At 37.6% G+C, this 12546-nt stretch overlaps 1 long non-coding RNA gene across 1 annotated transcript; it reads right to left on the minus strand.

The window, feature by feature from the left end:
- Window positions 1–2872: 2872 nt before the first annotated feature.
- On the minus strand, window positions 2873–8770 carry LOC309386568. The gene is made up of 3 exons (XR_014174444.1): window positions 8734–8770; window positions 7089–8212; window positions 2873–4547 (listed from the first exon to the last, which is right to left on the minus strand). It is a non-coding gene; the product is annotated as an uncharacterized lncRNA (long non-coding RNA).
- Between the last annotated feature and the right edge of the window lie 3776 nt (window positions 8771–12546).

Raw genomic sequence — 12546 nt, forward strand, 5'->3', positions numbered from 1 at the left:
TCAGACAAAATCAGTATAGTGTGAATGACATTGCAGTATAAGAAAATTGTATGTATAGTTGGTGAGAAAGAAAGAGGAGCAAGTTATTTTAAAGTATGATTAGTTTCGTATAGAATTGTGTAATCCACATTTGCAAAAATTATAACTCTACATTTCCCACTTAATAGATTATTCTGCTAGTCTTATCAGCTCCTCTTAGAAAACGAGAGAACTAGGCTACTTCATTTTGATCCCCTATTAGTAGCAATACTATACAATATATTTTAAATTGAGATATAATTTGAATATGTTTAAGAAAAAAAGGCAACCATCTATATCTAACGCCTTTTTGATGTTGAGACCCAAATCAAGTGAACTTCCTAGTATTATTTTCAACAGGGTCTGATTACAACTGATTACTGACTATTTTAATCATAAAAAGAACAATGATGGTGAATAGATACACTATTTTATATAAGTTGCAGAGTGAGGGAAGTCCAGCTTTAAATATAGTTTCAGTTGATAATCTTTTTTTAAAAAAAACAAAGTTCATTATATATCCAAAGGTTTATATTTTAACTTTTAAAAATAGTAGTTAAAAAAGTTGAAAGCATATATAAGTATTTTTATCTGGGAACTTGATTTTATGGTGAAATAGGGGAATAAATCTGCCTAGAAGTAACTTATTTGTGCAGAGGAATTAGTCAAACACATACACAAAATTGCCATAATGTATCTATTTACTCTGTTATTACGACACAGGAAGATCTGGTTAGGAGAGCTTGTAGTAATAACAAAGTAAATACACACATCATTAGATCAGTCATGGTTAACAAGTGAAGTTAATAATTAACAATATACTTAGTAAAAAAATGCAGGCGTTAGGAAGAAAATATCGTATATTTTTATTGCACAATGAACTAAACACAACTGGTGATCTTTGTAACAATTAGGTAACTATATTAGCTTTGCTAGTTTTTCAATTGTAATATTTAACAAAAAGCTAAGTTATGACCTAGATGAGCTGCATTATTGTCAGAAAATCAAATAATGCATCTCATTTTTATTTATTTATAAAATGTATTTGCTTTCCATCTTACTACAGGGGAATTCTTTTGACAAATGTCCTTTCAGCACCACAGGTGTGGATAGTTGCCAGGGAAGTGATATTTTCAAAAGGTTACTCAAATTAATGCATTGGTACAAACATTCAGATAATGTTAATTCATCCTGCTAGCTTCAGCTTTGTAATCAAATTGGGGTCAGTTTTGAAAAAAAATTAGGTACTACTTTAAGCCTTTATACAATAATTATGTGCATTACAGTTACTTATAAGTGAAGAAAATCTTCAGTTCTGAATGTCTGCATGACATGAGAAACTGAATGTAAGGTTAAATAACTAAATTTCTACAATCTGGTAAAAGAAAATTGGAAAACAAATATATGAGAAAATAGCAATGAGTCATTAAGCTATAAGTTTTAATTTACTCAACTTAGTAGCAAAATGGTAATGGTTAATGAAATGAACATAGATTTATGCAACTCTGCAATAAATTATTCACTGATACATTAATATCTATACTCTCTTCCAGATTTGTATATGGTTTTTAAATATCACTGATCAAAATTAACAATGTAAAATGATATTTTTCCACAAAGGGTTACCTGTAAAAAAATAAAACATAAAATATGTGATTGTTGTTTGAAGGATATTCCTTTGGAGGCTGGACAAGGAATGTTTTGGCTTTTAGAGAAAGAAAATCAAAATGTGTTTGACATTTTACATATTGACCATTAACGTTGAGGGCACAGGTCACTCAGTACTTATTATTGGCATCCTTCTGTCTCAAAAGACTATGGTATTGTGCTCTGGAAAGAGGTCCTAACGCATCATCTGGTGTGGCTAAAAAGGCCAATTCAGGAGTTGCAATCCCTTCCACACTGAGGGCAGATACATTCTGTCCCCTGCCCAGCCCCCAGATTTTGCTGGTTCTGGGACTGCCTCTTTGCCTCAGCCTGCCGAACAAGTGTCTCTTCGAATTGGAAGAAGGCCATGCGGTGTCTTTAGCCTCTATGCTGAATGATCAGAGGTCAAAGCTTCCCAGCTATTAATGTCCATTCCCAAGGCCTTTAGATCCTTCTTGCAGATATCCTTATATCACAGCTGTGGTCTCCCTCTGGGGCACTTTCCCTGCACCAATTCTCCATACAGGAGATCTTCTGAAATCCAACCATCAGCCATTCTCACAACATGCCCAAGCTAATGTAGACATCACTGATTCAACAGTGTATACATGCTAGAGATGCCAGCACATTCCAAGACTGTGCTATTTGGAACTTTGTCATGCCAGGTGTTGCCAAGAATATGTGTGAGACAGGGCACATGAAAGATGTTCAACTTTCTCTCCTGCCATGCGTAAAGGGTCCAAGATTCATTGCAGTACAAGAGTGTGCTCAGGGCAAAGGCTCTATAGACCTGGATCTCTGTATGTTTTGTCAGCTTCTTATTAAGCCATACTCTCTTTGTAAGTCTGGAAAATGTGCTGGCCACTTTACCAATGCATTTATTCGGCTCAGTGTCTAAAGAGAGAGTGTCAGAGATAGTTGAGCCGAGGTACACAAAGTCATGGATGACCTCCAGTTCTTGTGCAGAGATTGTAATACAGGGAAGTGAATCCACTTGTGTCTGACTCATGACTTGTGTTTTTTTCAGGCTGATTGTTAGTCTAAAGTCTTGGCAGGCCTTGCTAAAACAGTCCATCGGTTGTTGAAGGTCTTCGGCAGAGTGAGCAGTAATGGCAGCATCGTCAGCGAAGGGGAAATCCCATAAGCATTTCAGCTGGACTTTAGACTTTGCTCTCAATCTAGAGAGATTAAATAGTTTTCCGTTTGATCTGGGCCAGAGATAAATACCCTATGTTGCAGTTCCAAAAGAATGTTTCAGCATGACAGCAAAAAAGATCCCAAATAGCGTTGGCACGAGGACATAGCTCTGCTTCACTCCACTTTACTTCACTTCAAATGTCAAAGGACAAAACTTATGTCACTCAGTACACAAGCATGACATTATTCCTTTCAGCTTTTTTAGTTTGCTTGGTTAGTATTGGAAATATATTGTTTGAGATGTCATTGAACACACAAGATTGATCAAACTATATTAAGTTTATTAGACTTCAGTATGTATCATTCCAATGATATTTGATGGCAGAACAAATGCTTGATACTAATTCTTGCGAAGCAACAGTTTATTAATAATCTTGGTTAATTGTGTTGCACAGTTGGAAAACAGGTGAACTCTTTAATAATGAATATGATGGGACTTCTGTACAGCATTATATGGTTATAATCACTAAAACTTGAATCCATGTCATTTTATACAAGATAGAAAGATAAAGGTTCCCCTCACACTTATGTGCTAGTTGTTCCTAACTCTAGGGGGCGGTGCTCATCCCCATTTCAAAGCCAAAGAGCCAGTGCTGTCCGAAGACGTCTCCGTGGTCATGTGGACAGCATGACTGATCACCAAAGGCACATGGAACGCTGTTATCTTCCCACCAAGGTGGTTCCTATTTTTTCTACTTGCATTTTTTTACATGTTTTCGAACTGCTAGGTTGGCAGAAGCTGGGACAAGTAATGGGAGCTCACTCCGTTATGCGGCACTAGAGATTCGAACTGCCAAACTGCCAACCTTTCTGATTGACAAGCTCAGTGTCTTAGCCACTGAGCCACTGCATTCCTTTTATACAAGATAATTGTAGAGAATTAAACTCACTAGCTAGGTATTTCTAAACCAAAGTAGGCAGCTTGCAACTCTAATTTAATCTGTTTCCTTCTTTGCAGTTCCTGGAATCCCCAAGATTACATGACCAAAAACATATAGTAAGGCATTAAAAATAATCACATTTACACTTCTATTAAAATCAAGATCCAACAATGCCTAGAGGTTAGGAGAAAGAGCCTCCGCAATGTTTGCATTTATTTATACTTTATTTATGAAATATAGCTACAGATACAAGAGTATATAACTGGAGTTTGTCATTGTATACTATAGATTACAGTAGCAATAGCATTGCCTTCTCTATGAACAAATTACTTGCATTAGCTATTAATTAGAACCAAGAATGAAAGAACTGAGATATGTTTAATAAGCATATAAATGACTGTTCAATTGATGGGCCTGGAGCAATCAACTCTGTTGGATCCTTTTGAGTCAGGTTTCAGATCCATATATGAATTCAGAAACTGATAGAGAAAGAACATTGGTTGTGCTCATAAATGACCTCTGGTGGGAGCAGAATGATATCTATCCATCTTGACACCTCTGTAGCTTTCAATACCATTAACCAAGGCATCTTTTTGGGTCAACTTAGGAAGTTGAGGGTGTGCGCACAGTTCTGTTTTGATTCATCTCCTTCCTCCTAAGCCAGGCCTAATCAGTGTTGATAGCTGACAGTCTCTGCTTTGTAGGGTGGCACAGGGCTTAGTGCTTTCTCCACTTGTTTTTAACCTCTACATCAAACTGTTGGCTAATATCATCCATCACCAAGGGGATGTATCATGTTGTAAGCTGCCTAGAGCAGTGGTTCCCAAAGTGGGCGCTACCACCCCCTGGGGGGGGGCGGTGAGATGGCTTAGAGGGGCAGTAAGATGCCAGGGGGGCAGCAAGAGGCAAGGGGGGTGGCAAAGGAGTGCTGGAGGTGGCCTCCTCTACCGAGCTATTCAGAACAAGTTTGCTCACTCACCCCATCCAGAAGCTGCTCGATCGCTCGCTTCCCCCGCCCATCTGCATTATGCTAGCCCTGCCCACTCACTGATTGGCTGGCTCACCAATCGCCCCGCCCACCTCTAAGAGCCCTATCTAAACCCAGTTAACTTTTTTTCTGCTTGGCTTTCTATAGATAGGGCTCTTAGAGGTGGGCGGGACAATTGGTGAGCCAGCCAATCAGTGAGAGCAGGGCTAGCATAGTGCGGACAGGCGGGCGGAGCGAGTGATCAAAGGGAGGCCATTTCACCTCCCTTCGCTCCCACTTTGTCTTGATGAGGTCTCTGCAGCTGCGGGCGCGGATGGACGGAGGTAGCCAGAGTGGTGGGGAAGCCCGGGGGGGCGGGCGAGCGAGAGAGCTGCCTGATCCTCCATTGCTCGCCCACTCGCCCGCCCGGGCCACTTTGGCTACCTCCGTCCGTCCGCGCCCGGAGGTTGCAGCGACCTCATCAAGACAAAGTGGGAGGCGAAGGGGCCTCGGTGCCCTGCCTGATCCTCCTTTGCTCGCTCGCTATTTTGCCTGCATGGGGTGCCTCGGCGGAAGCCCTTTGCTGGCGGCCAGACCTCCCCTCCCCGGGGCGACAGCACATCCATGATCACCATCCCAGTAACGCTGCAGCCGCTCGGCCTGCGAAGAGAGGGAGGGAGTAAGAGTGAAGGGTGAGGGAGAGCAGCAGGGGCTCTCTGCAGGGGCTCTGCATCCCCCCCCCACCGGAGCCTTCCCAGAGGAGGTGGGGCTGGGGAATGTGGGGCGGGGAGACGCTGTCTGGGGTGGGACTAGATGACCTCTGGGGGTCCCAACCGGCCCTTCTGACTCTGGAGACCAGAAGCAAGCAAGCAAGCAAACACACACACACACAAACACACACACACACACAGCAAAAGTGTCTGGTTTTGAATATAATCCTCCCTAGTGCTTGGGGAAAAAATAAGCGGAACATTTGGATATACATTTTGAATTAACTTGGAAAGAAAATTGCTAAAATCACTTTTAGTTGTGTTGTGCATTAAGAATTCATGCAGTAGCATTTCTTGTTGAATTAGCAGAGTAATATTTACAACAGCCAGCTAAGATAGTTTTATCTGTCTTATAATGTGCGTGGGTAGAGGATTTAGGCATAAGTGCAATGTTTGCCTGTGATTATATAATAAATTCACAGCTTATACATTTGAATTAGATGTTTTTCAATTCATGTTTAACCTATACTTGATATACTTGTATTCAATACATAAGGTGTTAATTATGTCAATGGAAGAGATAGGAAACTGCATTAGTGATATATATATATATCAATGCGTTGATTTGTACTAAAAATGTTTAGTTTAAAGAAGTTATAAGGAATCATAAATATGAGTGTGGGAAATGTAATGTAGTTGTGGATGACCCTTTGCATGAGTTGTATTGGGAAAAATTAATTAATTAATTAATTAATTAATTAATAATTAATAAATGATTCCCCAAAGAGATAAAAGGCTGCATTTTGCTAGAGTTATTCTTCCAAACTGTTGAGGAGGGGGATTGGATTCCATTGCCTATATTTCCCTTTCCATCCCCATGGTTCTTTAATGAAAATTATAACCCAAGAACATATAGATCTGTTAAAATGTTCCCATTCTCACTTTCCATATTGGGAATCCCTAGGTACCATGCAATAATCTCATCAAATAATTCAAGCAAATGTTGGTGACATTGATCTGAAGCCAAAGTTCAAGAAATTGTATCAAGAGTTTTAGTTACAGAAAGAAATTTCTGATCGCTATCCTGCACTATGGACAGTGGTTAAGAAGCTCCTTGTTGCATTTCCAACATCATATTTGGTGGAACGTGGCTTCAGTGTGGTCTCCAAGCAAAGAAAATGACTCCAGATTACTGAATGTGGTGATTTAAGACTCCTGCTAAGTGACTTAAAACCAGACATTGGGAAACTGGTATCACTTCATCAAGCCCATCCATCACATTAAGAATTTACTGAACAGTGAAGTAGTTACTAAATTTTGCTAAGTTTACTAAGTTACTAAGGTTCTTGATAAATGACTATCAGACTTTGAAAACCTGGTATCACTGGATCATGTTCAACAATTTTGTTGAATTAACTAACTACAAAGGTTTTTAAATTGGATTTTGAATAAATGTGCAATTAAGTGTTACAGTTTTGAATTTTACTGTTACTATCTTTATTCCTTCATGCAAACCACCCAGTCACATGACCCCCCCCAGCCACACCCATCAAGCCATGCCTACAGAACCGGTCGTAAAAAATATTGAATTCCACCACTGGGTGGGGGGCACTGAGGATCAGTTTGTAGCACCAAGGGGGCGGTGGACTGAAAAAGCTTGGGAACCACTGGCCTAGAGTCACCTCATAGTGAGATAGGTGGCAAAAAAAATAGTAAATAAAAAATAACACAATAATAGAATGACACCATTAAAAGGGACTTTGGGAGTCTTCTAGTCCAACTTATAGGTCAAGCAGGAACACCTATATCATTTCAGACAAATTGTTGTCCAATCTTTCTTAAAAACCTCCAGTGTTGGAGTAGCCACAGCTTCTGAAGGCAAGCCATTCCACTGGTTAATTGTTCTCACTGTCAGAAAATGTTTCCTTAGTTCTATGTTGTTTCTCTCCTTGATTTGTTTCCATTCATTGTTTCTTTTTTTGTAAAAGTTTTTTATTTTTGGACAAACAAAAAAAGAACATAAAACCTTCATCAATTACATATAGCATGTCGTTTGGTTACAAACCTTTGTGCATCACCACTTTCAGTTGTATATATAATCACAGATTATCCATCGAATATACATAGGTACATTATTATCGTTGTGCATCATTTGTTCAATTATTATTGTTATTCCTTCATTTTAAACAAAATATTCTAAGTATTTGATTCATATATATATACCAACATTCCATTGCATCATTCTTAATCTATTTAATAATAATATGCCTTTATAGAATCACCTATATCATTCTATTATTCTTACAGTGTGAAAAAATTCTCCCAACATTTTTCATTCCCATGTTTTTTTATCTAACCAATGATAGAACAAATCCCATACCTCGTAAAATTGTTCATCTTCTTGTTCTCTGATTTCAAATGTCAATTTACTCATTTCAGCACATTCCATTATTTTTTGAATAACTTCCTCCTGCGTTGGTATTTTCTCATTTTTCCAATTTTTTGCAAGCACAATTCTAGCTGCCATTTCCAATCAAATATTTCCAATCAAATATTTCAGATCTCTATTGTATGTTTCGGGTATTATTTCCAATATAAAAATCTCTGTTTTAAAGTCTATGTGTTTATATGTCATTTTCTCCATCCACTTGTGGATTTTAGTCCAGTATCTTTTAGCTTCTATGCAAGTCCACCACATATGGAAATAAGAACTGGGTGTGTGATGACATTTCCAACACTTTTCAGATTTGTTCTTGAACATTCTTGCTATTCTTGTCGGGGTTAGATGCCACCTGTAAAAGATCTTATATAAATTTTCCTTATATGCTGTTGACATTGTTATTAATTTTGAGACCACAATTTCTGCCACTTATCTAATTCAATCCCATATCTAAATCCCCCCCAAGCTATCATAGTTTCTTACCTGTCAAGATTTTATCTAACTCAGTCATTTTATCATAGAAACCTTCTTTCTTACAGTCTTTGTCATATCTAGATTGTATTTGCACACATGAAAACCAATTTAAGTTCACCCTTTGCATTCAGTATTTCACCATATCTGTTTGTTCCTTTATATATATTATTGGATATGAGAAAGCTTCAATAGTTGATAGCCAGACTGGAATTTTTAAGTAATATTGCCTTTTAGTCTTCTCCCAGTTTAGTAACAGAGCGTCCCGTAGATAGTGTCTTCTAAAATACCCCTGCATTTTAGTTCCCTTGTACCATAAAAAAGCATGCCATCCCAACAATAAATCATGTCCTTCTAAAGTCAATAACCTGGAATTCCTTAATGTTAACCACTCTGACCCACATTAAGCTTGTTGCCTGATAGTATAATTCCCAGTTAGGCAAGCCAAATCCTCCTCTTATTCTAGCACCTTGTAACAATTTAATTTTATTCTTGCTTTCCCCCCCTGCCAAATGAACTTCAGAACTATTTTATTTGGATCATCAAAATAGTCTTTCCCTAATCTAATTGGAATTGTCTGGAACAGATATAAGATTCTGGGTAAGAAATTCATTTTAATTGTAGATATTCTCCCTATCATTGATAGTTGTAGGTTTTCCCATTTCATCAGATCAGTCGCAATCTGCTGTTTAAGTTTATGGTAATTGTTCTCTTTGAATGTACTGCATCTTGCGGTTAAATATATCCCCAAATATTTAGCCTTGCTCGTGACTTGGATCTCCAAGGCTTCCGCCAGTTTTTCCTTTTGTCTTAATGTTATATTTTTTGTCAAAATCTTTGTTTTATCTTTATTTTCAATCCTGAATATTTCCATATTCCTCTATTTTTTCTATCAATTTAGGTGCAGTTTCCAGTGGATCCTCTAAGATGAAAACCAAATCGTCTGCAAATGCTTGTAGTTTATATTCTTCCTTTTTAATTTTCATTCCTTTCATTTCTTTTTCTTCTCTGATATTTCTATTTAGAACTTCTAATGTTAGAACAAAGAGTGGAGGAGATAAAGGGCAGCCTTGTCTTGTGCCTTTCTTTATTTCAATAGAATCTGTCAGTTCTCTATTTATCATTATCTTTGCTGTTTGTAGTATATAGTTTGTATGGTTTGAGTAAATTTCTTACCGAAGTTCATCTGTTCCAGTTGTAAGAACATAAATCACCAATTCATATTATCAAATGCTTTCTGTGTATCTAGAAACATCAACGCCAATTGTTTTTCAGGATGCACCTCATAATACTCTAAGGTGTCCAGGATTATTCTCATATAATCTTTAATTTGTCTCTTTGGTAGAAATCCATTTTGATCAGAGTGAATGAAAGCATTTAGGTATTTTTTGAGTCATTCTGCTAATATTGAAGCAAATAGTTTATAATCTGAGTTTAACAGGGAGATAGGTCTATAGTTCTTAATTTGTAATAAATCAGCCTCCTCTTTTGGTAGGAGTGTAATATATGCTTCTGACCATGATTTGGGTATCCTCCTCTCTGACATCATCTCATTCATAACTTCTAATAATGGAAGGGACAACAATTCCTGGAACGTCTTGTAAAATTCCACTGGGAGCCCATCCAGGCCTGGGGCCTTTCCATTGTTTTGTTTTTTAAACGCTTCGGTTAACTCCATCACAGTTATTTTGCCTTCTAGCATTGTTTCAATTTCTTTGGATATCTGGGGAAGATTGGCTTCCTGTAAGTATTGTTTAACTCCTCCTCCTTCTATATTCTCTTGTTCATACAGTTTACCATAGTAATCTTGTATAATTTTTTTCTCTTCATTTCCATAACAAATTTGCCCTTGGTCATCTCTTAATTGCAGTATTTTCTTTAATTCTCTATCTTTTTTCAATTTATACACCAACCATCTACCTGGTTTGTTTGCATTTTCAAAGTAATTCTGTTTAGCACCTCTAATTTTTTTGTGCTAATTCCTCCTTTTCCAATAGACCCAATTTGTTCTTAATCATGTCCATTTTTATTTTAATGTCTTTTTTTCTGTCGGGATTTCTGTAAATCTTTTTCAAAAACCTTATAATCATTGTCTAGCCCTTTGAAAATTTGTCTTTTCTTTATACTTCTCTTTCTTGTATAGTCTATTATCAAGCCTCTAGTATAGGCCTTCATAGTATCCCATTGGTTCTGGGAAAAAGGAAAAAAGAAGGGCCAGAGGCAATTTCCACAACAGAGAAAGATAAACACTTCCACCAAAAAAGAAAGTTCAAAACTTTTGTAAAGTGAAAGCCTTTCCAAGGTCACTCTAGGCTTCCCCTTAAAATTTCTATTTATTCTTTCCAGGCTAGTTTCCACACACTGAAGGTCTCACTGAGAGCACCTGTGTAAACAACTGTGCTCTCTCACTATCTAGCCTTAGCTAGACATTGTAACCTTGAAAAGAACAACTTCTCTCCAAACATTCATGCAAGAATAAAAACAATGTTTCAAAGCCTCTAGGTGGCAGTGCTACTTATTTCACACTTTTGGTTTCTATCTTTTGCTCTCTGCCTTTTATTTATAATAAAAACAAAAACCAAGAAAACAGAAGTATAATTAGAACATTAAGTAAAAATAGAAAAAAGAGGAGTTCTTGAGGAATAAAACTTAATTGTATTTCAATGTCCAGAGAGTCCAACATGAATAAACAAAAAGAAAAAAGCCAATCCACTTTAAAAGATAAATTACATTGAAAGTCCAGTCAGGCTTCTGGCAGAAAAAAAAGGGAAAAAAGGAAACCTTCAATTGACTATATCCCAAATCCACCACTTATTCTCTCATCAGTCTTCATTTTAACTTAAATCTTCTCCTTTGGGGTGATCTCCCTCCAATTAAAAAAAAAAAAACTTTTGAAACTCTCACCAAAATGACATGCTTCTCTCCTGCCCTTGCATTTCGGGGCTGTCAGCAGTTTCAGCCACCTTCTGGCTGCCCCGGAACCACTGGCAAAAGGGGCTTTTTCCCAGATCACCAGAGACTTTGCGGGTGTCTCCGGGATCGACGGGATGTACCCTTTCCTATCACCATCTCTTCGGGATGGTTTAGGTCCAGATTGGACTGTCCAGCGACCGGAATTCAGCCACAGTCTTAGAGCCACAGTCTTAGAGCTCCAAGAGCTCCGGAATTCAGCCACAGTCTTAGAGCTCCAAGAATGTCCACTGTTTCACCAATGTCCACTGTTTCATCAAGATCCTCATCCATTCATTGTTTCTTGTCCCGCCTTCAGGTGCTTGGGAGAACATGGTGACCTCCTCTTTTTGTGGCTGAAAAAGTTATGTCCCGTTTGATTAAAAAGTAAAAGAGTAGGAACTGGTGATAGTTACAGTATAGAGGTGTGCACATATGCACATACAGAAAAAAAAGCAATTGTTATTATATTATTGCATTGCAAAAATGCTATGCATTTTGGTTTCTCCGGAATTCTGTATTAGAACTCTGTATTCGATTAAGTTTGGCAGCTTAGATTGGCAGATGAAATAAAAGAGAGAAACTGGAAAAACCTCATATCATCCAAATCCTTATCCAGCCCCATCTCCATTGGCTTCGTCTGTCACGTAAGCTGTAGAACAGTTCCAGAGAATTTGAAAATTGCTCATTATTTCATGCTTAGGGCTTAGCTCACTAAAACTGTAGATGTAGTCATTTTTTCTGACAGGGCATATAGCACCCATTGCTGTGTGGAGGCTACATTAATATAAGACAAAAATCATGCTTTCAGTACCAGAAGAGGGCGCTTTTGTTATTATTGTAAGACTTCACCATAATTCATGTAAGCATAGAATTACAAATCTTCAGCACTTTGCTAGAGCTTCGTAGCCATTTGTTTTGTTTTGTAAAATAACAGCAGAATTATTTCATATTTATTGTGAGCTTTCCAATCTTTTTCTTCTAAAGCCTCCTTTTATTGTGATAATTTTTTTTTCTAAAAGCAAATGTTACTCTTATTCTCAAATTTTCTTTCTGCGAGAATGGGAATAGTTTTTAGGCTTCGTTAGCACATTCACCTCAATTGAGAATCTTATAGATTGTAGTATACACAATTCTCTAATAGAGCAATACTAGATGGACAACTTTCTTCATATTGGAACCGTTTCATTATTTTCCATAAGATTCATTCCAGGTGCTTTTCCCAAATGATGCTCCTTCCATTCACAGAGGGATTTGAAATATAGA

Source organism: Natrix helvetica, assembly GCF_964273705.1.
Source record: "Natrix helvetica genome assembly, chromosome: 2".
NCBI lineage: Eukaryota > Metazoa > Chordata > Lepidosauria > Squamata > Natricidae > Natrix > Natrix helvetica.